Raw genomic sequence first — 10,778 nt, forward strand, 5'->3', positions numbered from 1 at the left:
GACGCGCGCATAGACACGCGCGCTCGCGCGCGTTCTGTACTGTGTTACACCGCTAATATTCAGTCAGTACGTATCGGGCCAGTCGTGTTTCTTCGTAAATTTAACGATTTTACAGGCTGACGTGGCCACGTCCCGAAATGATGTACGGTTCGCTTGTATAACTCCGGGTAGCTAATGCTTTAATATGCGCAAAGGGTGCCATGCCCGTGTCACGCGGATTACCGCTAATTGTAGTTTATGCTTTATACTATGCTATTCTCTTGTATGCTTGTATGCTCTGTCGTCCCGTTGGGTATTCGATATGTGCGGACCTGTATGTTTACATGTATAGGCGAATGGGCGTCCCCGTGAGTATATATCCCCACATAACAATTTGTATTTGAGAGAACGCTCTGCATTATGTACGCCCTACGGTTTGTATGTACAGTCACGTATGTGGCTCGATTCGTAAGTACAGATGTTACCATTTTTTGGAAATAATTAAGGACATGGAAAGACGTCCTTGAGGGAGTGTTTAGAATAAAGCCACGCTGTTAAAATGGATTTTAAATAGAAAACTTTATTTGTACTAAATTTTAATACACACGGTGTTAGGAAATGGGGCTAAATTTTGAAGGCTTCGCATATTATTCATCTAATTATCCTTAATCCAGGTTTCCTTAACGTTTTCAAATCATTTTTAACCATTATCAGGATGGAATGGGGAACAGCCTCAGGGGCTCTCAGTACAGAATAGGTAAAATTAATAATTCTAAAATATTTTACTTATTTTAATGCAGTTTATTTATTTGGTAAAGTAGTAACATTAATAATTTAATTATTTACTATACATATTATTTTTATATATTATTACATTTTTCACTATGACAATAAATCAGCCTCAGAGGCGTTTCTATCCGGATGAAGGTTAGAATAATTGATAATATTGTTTGTTAAAAACTTTGAAATAAGTTAAAATAATTCGGACATGGTGTCGTAACGAAAAGTGGGAAAATTGGTTTGGAAAAGTCGTATTAATCTTCGGAAGGCGGACGTGTTTCATGATCGAACAGACAACGATAGCTGAATTCAAATAGACCCATACTAGTTAATTATATTTTAATTATTTTTTGTCTTAAAAATGTGAACTTAAACTTACGCAAAAAAGGTGGTAATGCAATATTCCCTCTGTACAGAAATACACCGCACAGGATTAACAATGTGATTATTTAAAGAACTAGATACATGTTTGCGATTGTTCCATTGGCCAGCGACTCTTTCTGCATCGTTCTCCTTCAGTTGCTTGTCACTGTTTCTCCTTCGTGTCCCCGATAAGACTACAAGCATGGTCCGCCTATTATCAACTGGTTTCATGACATGCCTAATGGGGTTGACGATGTGATTATAGGAATGTCGATAAAAGTGCGATTAGAGGAACAGAATACTGTAGTAAACAAACTTTTATACTATTTAACATGAAAGGTATATGATATAGGACAGTATAAACTGACTTTGAAGTTTATGTACCTATGTAGATATCTCTGAGCGCAGTGAACTTGAAAAATATAGCTTGTTATATGTTTAATTTTTGTGTAAGAAATATTTAAGCAACTTTTTGTCTATTACAGAAAAACGGACACATGTGAAATAATCGGAAATCAACCAGTTACTTATCTGTTTGGACTCTTTGAAAGTATACTTTGGTGCTGTCATTTTTAGGTGTTTTGCTTCCTTCCTTTTTTTCCTTTTTTGAATAAATATTTAAATTGTGCATTGAAATGCTATATTATTGGTAAAGGCTTTGCATTTGAAAACAGAACATGTTCGAATAATTGATACAAAATGATATTTTGTACAAAGTTTGTCGGAAGAAATCATATGCTCAAGAGGAAGTATGACATACTTCATAGAGGTATGAATACATGTACATAAACTCCCCTTCATAAGTATTAGGACACCAGCTGGTATAATACAAAACATGATAGTGGATCCAAATTATATAATTATTACTAGATTTATCACATTATATTATTTATATCATTAACTATTTACAAGAGTTCTAAACTCTATTGAACAAATTTTGGATGAGTTAGATCCGCGAAGTCTGCCTAAAGTCTAAATCTGATTCATGAAATCGTGTAGAGTACGCATGGAACTAAACAACAACAAATACAATACAGGAACTAATAAGACAAATGCCAAAATTGGATAAATCAGTTATCGAGATACGTGGCGGATGCATAAACGAGAAGAAAACTTAATTTGATTATATATAATTGGTCAGAGTTTTATTGTAACATTAAATATATGAATTCTTCTTTATAGTCCAATGTTTCAAACCAGACAATAATTGTTAAAGATCTTAACCATTTTCTAATGATTTTTCAGGTTTACCTTCTTTTCCGTAAGTATCCTAATACTTTTGGAAGGGAGTGTACAATATGTTCATAGTTGAATCAAGAAAGTCCGTCGTATTTTTTGCGAAACGTAATATGCGTTAGCCTGTTGAGGAGTCGAAGGTTTACAACAAATCCCATTAAAATGCAAATATTAATTGCGATGATTTAATACTCCTTGGATTTCGTAATATGTCGTAATCTGTAAACTGGAGAGTGCCGCAAACGGACCGCTTGATCAGAATTAATTATAGTGGCGAAGGTATGCAATACGATTGCAAAATTAATACCAACGAAGTATTAAGTAGACGTGCAGCACGTGAAATAAACTTACAATCAGTGAAACACCATGCGGGTATTATTTCAAGTTGATTATAATTAATAGATTATAAAAAAGATATGACTTTAATGGTACCTTTTAATTAAAAATACCATATTCAGTAGTACAACTATGAATGTAACACTGGAACTACCGAAACCGCCATATGATGGAATTCAGATTTGTTGTTTTACGATTACTAAAATTCTTAAAGTGCTTTCGCGGGTATTCAGATCGATCTTTAATTTACTATATATTTCACATTACACTGTATTACCCTATACTGTATTGTAATATATACTTAAGATATTGATATATTATACAAATCTAATCTAGTGTACATTCAATGTTGATAGTTCCAGTGTTAAGAATGCCTTCAAATAAGAAGATTTCTCATGATCAAGAAAACAAGACTTATCGGGCTGATATCCTACAAATTGTAATTTTAACAGTGTTAATTATTATGCAATTATTCATTGTTAGGGAAAACATTGACCGGAACCTGTGTCATTTTTAGAAAATTTAAAATCAGCTTATCCAAGTCTGAAAATACTTTGTTACTTCATTTTCATGTTTTCAATATTTAAAAAATATATCGCAATTTATATGGTTTTTATTAGGTAGGTTTGTAACTTTATTACAACGATTTGACTTAATTTTCTTGATCTGTGTATGGGGACATATGTATACAGAAATAATAATACATACAATGTTTTTCCTTGCAAGAATTATAATCATTGGTTACAGCATTTAACTTTTCGATTTTCTATTTATTTCGTGCAAACTCGATTACCACTTTAATTGTATTTTTTCTTTATAATCGCACTTTGCGAATAACCTTCAATTACGTAAATTAATTAATGTATGAGCCATGTTTTGCTTTATTACCGTCGATATCCTACGATGATTCCCCCTGTGTAATTATGAAAAAAAATTCACAGATGTGCTTATCATCACTTCGTTAATTCATTTTCAACTATGGGATGATGCGTCGGCGTGACATCGATCATTCTATATGTATATGGCGTTTCTCCATCGGTAATTCGAATTTATTCGGACCACGTTTCTATTACAGCTATTTAACTGTCTCGGATATTTACTGTGGCGGACAAAAGTATTCGTACACCCTTTAAAACGGAACAACTTTTTTAAAATTGGTCCAAATGACTTGAGCTCTCTTGTGAAGTTAGGAACATTAGTTTACTAAATGATGTGGTAAACAAAAATTTGAAAAAGTTGGAATTGGTCCGAATAGCGAAAAAAATAATAATGTTGCTTTTTACAACATTTTCATTTGAGACTGTAATGAAAATTTAATAAATACATATCAGAGAATTATGTTAGTTATATACATGTTGGAAATTTCATCAAAACCGGTGAACGTTGCTATGAGATACAAAAATTAAAAATGTTGAATATCACAGTTTTTGCGACTTTCAACCTACAACTGTGATAAATTTAACAACTCTTACATCTTTTGATGCCTGTCACTCATTCCTGTATCACATGATTTCAATGAAAGTTTCAGTATGTATATAAGTAACATAAATCTTCGATATGTATTTATTAAATTTTCATTATAGCCTCAGATTAAACAATTGTAAAAAGTGACCTTTATTATTTTCTTCGCGATCCGACAAATTGCAACTTTATGAATTTTTTTTTACACATCATTTAGTGGATTTTAAGGACATTAGTTAATGTCCCTAACTTCACAAAAGAACTCAAGTCATATGGACCAATTTTAAAAAAGTTGTTCTGTTATAAAGGGTGTTCGAATACTTTTGTCCCCCACTGTATACAGGGTGTAATAAAAATGTTGGAGGATTCGGAAATGAGAGACTCGTGAGGTAATTTGAAACAAGTTTTTCCTTAGTAAAAATGTTATTCGAGGCTTTGTTACCGAGATATTAATGAAAAACTCTGACCAATCGGAGCGCGAGTCTGCCGGCCGAGTTTCCGCGATAACGTTGGCTACGCGCTCCGATTGGTACTGTTGTAACCTCACTGTGTACAATTTTGTCGATAGTTTAAATTCGTATTTTATAATACTTACAAAATGCGAATATATTACATTGTTCGTACTGAATATGAACATCATGAAATGCTAACATTATACATTACGTATATATTTAGTCATTTTGTAAATTAACCTGGTTTAGTAAGATCGAATATAATTTACATGTACAGTTTATTTTGATAATACCCAGTATTGGTTGGATATCCTGAATATATTCGTTACGTGTATAGTACGTACATTTGCAACAGATAAAACGAAAATTAAACATTCTAATAATTACTACTCCTAATTTTTTATACATTCAATCTATAATGTACATACTCATTTATAATTTTAAATATTGTATATTTTTATCATCATTTATTTCGATATTTTTGGATTAAAAGAAATAAATCGTATTTACGGTTTTCTAAGATTTAAACTATATTCTAAATATAGTTAGATGTAATGTAAGCACTAAATGTAACGTAGAAAAAGTAGTAACACTTTTATTTAAAACGTTTTTAGTGTTAAAGATTTCCTACTCAAAATTTTAAAAGCCATTAATATGTTTTCAAGTGGAAAAGTATGTTCGTACAGCAACATGAATTTTAAAAAAAGAAGATCTCGTGCATTTTCATTGTCTCTTACATCGATTCCATTTTATAATTTTTACAATATTTTTCATTCCTGTAAATCTAAAAAATTTGTACTATAACTGTTTTATTTCTGAATCACAGTATGGGCTGTATGTACAGGATGCGGTCGAAACCATGTTATAAGCGGGTAGCAATTAATTTCTAATATAAACATAAATGAATAGTGTAGAATAAACCCGTCTTCTCGTTCAAGCCTTATTTTTTTGACACGTATGTATTTGTGGTCACGACAAGTAGAAATGGTTACTAATAAACAGACACGTTAACCAAATTTTATACTATTTCACCTATAACTCAAGAGATTCTAAAAACCGATTTATATACCGAAGAATCGAACTTCGTACGAAAACATTTTATTCTGCAGTTTTGAATTATTTTTGTACTATATTGTGCCTTATTGTACCACAAATTTTTTATCATAATATTTGAATGGTACTTTGTATACAGAGTGTCTTATACGTTTCTGTTATTGAAACACGTTAATGGAAAAGCTGTACCTACCTGTTTTATGATTTGTAAAATATAGTAATTACCGAATTATTGAGCAGCGTTTTTATTTATAATTTAAATTCAATGTTGTCAGGTGTATTTACGTGTATCAGTAAAAAATTAATTGTCTAGATTTTGGAGAAAAAAAGATTACGGTGTAAATAATGATTTGATATTATTTACCGTGGCAATATTGCGGCTAATTTCGTGTTTGCGTGAACACAACTTTTAGCAGTGACTGTTAATTGCTCGTTGAAAGAGATCTCAATTATCATGATACGTAAAAAGAAAACCGTAAACTACGCTCAGCATTCTCCAGGATGATATACTTGATAACGTCAGACAAAACTTATGCTCCGGTTGTGTCGTTAATCTTCGTGCCGTACAACTTGTTGTACAAACACACAATCTACATCTAATCTACAATATTCTGAGTGTCCGAACAAGCTTATTGCATCTATTTTAGATTACGATCAAACGGCAATATTTTCTCGTGTATTCATAGAAACTGTGTACCTTGATTGCGAAAGTTTATAGAGTCACATGAACGTGAAAAATAAAGTTGTGAACCTAGTTAAATATGTACGTGATTTATTTTTTTTTCTGGTGTTTCATATATCTTCGAGATTCTCTTGGTAAACGACAGAATAATATTAGAATGTTTTGGAATTCTATTGTGTAATTGACATAGGTCCTTTAAGGAATTAGACCACCTTGATGTGTTAAAAAAATATCGCATTTTTGGGAATTTATTCCCAAGTGACAAAAACACTTTTTTCGACGAAACTTTTTCAATAAGGACATATGTAGATATGTATAAATAGTACATAGGGTGTCTCAGTCTAGTAGTACAACCGGACAGAAGATAATTCTGTAAGAAAGAATGGTAAATATTTACAATAAGGGAGCCACCTTCAATTTCAATGATTTTTTAATATGTTGTTAAGGTCATCACCCTGAGTAGTATTGTGATGGTTTTCATTAGGGGTCGCCGTTTGTAAAAAAGTTTAGTATGGTATTTTAGTAGTATTAATAAATAAAATGTCCGATGACCTTGACCTTGTAATATGTTATCAAGGTCACCCTCCTGAGTGACCTTCAGAAAGTTTCAGTTATCAAACGTTGTTTATTAAAAAGTTATAAACAGAACAATGATGCCTTTTTCTTGAACTGTCTGTAACCAATTCTAAATGTCTTTTTTTCATGTTTTTTGAACTGTGTCTAACGGACTCTCAAGCATTATATCGATCGAAGTTGGTTAGAGACAGTTATTTTGTAATAATTTTTTTGCAAACTGCGACCCCCAACTAAAACCTTTACATCACCGACTAGGTATAGGATAGACCTATCATCTTATGGGACTTCGTGTCTCATGTTCTAAAATACCGATAGTGTAAAAAGTCAGGGATTTTCTGCTGCCCTCTACGTTATGAGAACGGTGAATTTGTGAATTACGTTAAACCATTTGAGCTCAACTAGTCTAACTTCTACAGTGTTGTCGAGTCTAAAGTACGCAATGTTGTCAGGTCATGAGTGTTCGATACGTCGGAAAATCGACGATAGAGATCGAAGTAGACGTATTAGAAAGGAGTCTTGGGTTCCAGTCCCGACGGACCCATTGATTTTTTTTCGCGTACAAAAAACTTATTGCGTTTAATATTGTTTTTATGAATATGTGTATGTATTATTATGTACATTTGAGTAAATTATTTTATTATTCCATTGTTATTACAACAGTTTAACAGTGACAACGAACGGATGTATATTTTGAAATATCGGACTAATAATATTTATTCTATATTATTACATATAAGTGAGTAATATGTATCAAAAACGTAATCGAAACATAGATTTTTATTACACCATAAACATCGCATAAAAGATATTTCGTTATATTGACATTTGTAATAATTATGGATGTTGCGGGGAAATCAATATTATTGACATTATGGAACATTTTTTTGTCTGCAGCCAATTTTGAAACGAACTACGTGATCATTTTGTCATACACAGGTGTTTATAACTGGTGATGAATGAATTGTTATTGTTAGTCTTGTTTTCTCAAAAGTGAATGATAATTAATAATAATAAATCGAAGAGATCGCTGCTGCATGTGGCAAACGGATTCTCCTCTGTCCTTTCGTTGTAAACGTATTAAAAAAAGGTCTTCTCACTTTATATAAAGTAGGCTTGGGTACTTTTGATTTGAAATGAAAACTAGAAATAAAAAGAGCCAATATTTATTCCAAATAAAATAACAGATAAGTTTATTTGAAAATAAGGATGTATGCAAATAAATTCCAAAATCTTATTTCAGAAATAAATTATTTCTAAATGATTTATTTGCCAAATATTTGATTATTTAAAATAATAATGCAAAATAAAAAATAATAGATTTTCGTGTATAATGAATATATTTGTCATTGTAAATTAAAAAATATATTGTTTTTTTTTAAATTTATGGGTCAATACATAGATATACGTGTTTGTAATAGCATATTCAAAGTAATTAGTTTTTTGTACACGAACACAAATTCCGACAAATCTGATCCCGAACCTGCACAAGCTCGGTGAAATCGGTATGGAACACTTCGGAGGTTCATTTTTATTTTATTACTAATAATTCTATGATATATGTATATTGCATATATTTGTAGCATCCTGAAAACGGGTATTAACGAGCTATTCCAGTCGAAACGCACAGAACTGCGATCTTAATGAACAATTTTTTTCGAATTTGCAGCATTTGTTGATAACCACAAAAAACTAAATTGTATAAAATTTTAGTTTCTAATCTTGAACCGTTTCCGAGATAGGTATGCTGAAGTTTTGAAAAATTGAACGAAATCAGCCGATACGACATCACTGCAACCGTAATATTGTGATTATTTTTAAACATCGAGTTTTGATTTTGCCCTTATTTTAAAGCTAAATGAATATTTTTTCTAACCGTATGGGCAAAATTTTATTTCTTGTTAATGGAAATAATAATAATTGATATTAAAGTTTCAAAACCGATTGGAAGCTGTTCCCACTGTTCCGTTGTTATGAAAAATACGATTCGTAATTTCATAATTCTCAACTGTCTCATACATATGTATATTCGAATATCTCATGCATAGGTACCCAGATCATTTTTGTATACTCGGGTATCTTACAAAGTCACAGCTCTACTCCAGAGTGACGGTCGACCTTCACCGATATACTACATGAATGTATTTTATAGTGATTTTACTTTGCTGCCATCGAATTGTAGGATTTTGTGTAGAATGTATATAAACATTTCTGATGTTCATATTCCTCAAATAAATATCATTTTTAACTAATTTGTTTAAGCGACATGTTCCTTTTAAAGATTTAACTCTCCAGTATAAATCCCTAAGACCGTTATTTATTATTAATTTCATATCGTTAAATACAATTTTTCTCACAAGATACCAATTCTATTACAGTATCACAAAATAAGTGCAAATATGAAACTTCTTTACCCCTTCTTGAACATTCTAGTTTCATAGCCCTAAACTGAATACCTGAAAGTATTTCATTGAATTTGTGTAAAAGATTTTACTACTTCCTAAAAGACTCCGTGTGATATTTGATAGCCTAAGAAACAGTGTGCTGATACAGGGTTTCGATTTATTAACGAAACTAATCTGACCAGTTGCTGCATTCTTTCACACTAATTTTCAAGAAAATAAAACTTCTGTATTTCATTTAATTTGAGAGACACGTAACTGAATATTAACATACCTTCATTATTTAATTACTCGTAATAAATAAAATTTTTGTAAGTAAATAACGTGTAAGTAAATTCATATGTAAAAATATACAAATTGTAAATTATAAATTATAAATATGTAAATGTTGATAAAAGCGGTGTATATATTCTCCCACATGTAGAATTGATAAACTATTTATGAAACTACATCTAGTCTAAATTTATCTGTTATAAATATCTAAATGTAAGGCAAGATATACAAACGAATAAAACAAGAACATGTAAAAAGTAACATTAGTAAAATCCATTAACGATGCATTTAGAATAAATTGTCTTGTAGTTAAGTGAAAAATATTTACTTATCCGTTTCATGTTTCATAACTGTTGTTCCGGCGTCTCGCGATAAGCTCGCGAATTAACCACTCCTCGTTGGTAAATTAATACCGCGGAGCTCGTTTGAAAGATGATGTGATGGTGAATGGTATTATTTGTGTTCTGACTGATCGATGTGTTCTTGCTGATAGTTGAATGTGTTCTGCCGAATGAGGGAATGTATAGATGCTTGCTCGAACGGATCAACCCTTGATTGGTGGGAAAATGCAGAATTTTGGTTGGTATAGATGGTTCCAAAGGTGGTACTATGAAATGGAAGAAGTGGGGTTTGGTTTCTGTATTGTTACTTGGATTCCTGGAAGTCAGCGCCGAAATATAAGGAAGGGTCTTAAGGACAGCGAATGGTTTGCACGTGATGTGTAGCTGTCCAGAAATCCCTGTTTATGACGGTATGGTGACCGTGTCGACGGCCCAAGACGCGACGAGCGTAGCGACCATTGCCTACCTGCGTTGGGTCGCAACAACTGTCATATTTATCCCTTAACCTTAAACTGAAGCATCGGATATTTTTATTCCCGTCAAATCATATAGATACACGCAATATGAATGGAATATATAACACTTCATTTGTGCTAATAATATTCAGAATTCATGCTTTATCGGTAACGTCCGGTATTGACACTAAAATGGTAACAGGGTTACGTAGTCCTATGAACGTGGGACAGAAAAAAGCATTGAATGATAGGTCTATTCTATACCTAGTCGGTGACAACATTACTCAGGGTGATGACCTTAAGGGGGGAGACTCCTTTGGGGCCAACTCCGAATCGATCGAAGCGCGGATGTAAACAATCGGACGCCAGCGGAAACACAAAATCGATATTTG

The sequence above is a fragment of the Dufourea novaeangliae genome, unplaced genomic scaffold (genome assembly GCF_001272555.1).
Source record: "Dufourea novaeangliae isolate 0120121106 unplaced genomic scaffold, ASM127255v1 scaffold218, whole genome shotgun sequence".
NCBI classification, from domain to species: Eukaryota; Metazoa; Arthropoda; class Insecta; order Hymenoptera; family Halictidae; genus Dufourea; species Dufourea novaeangliae.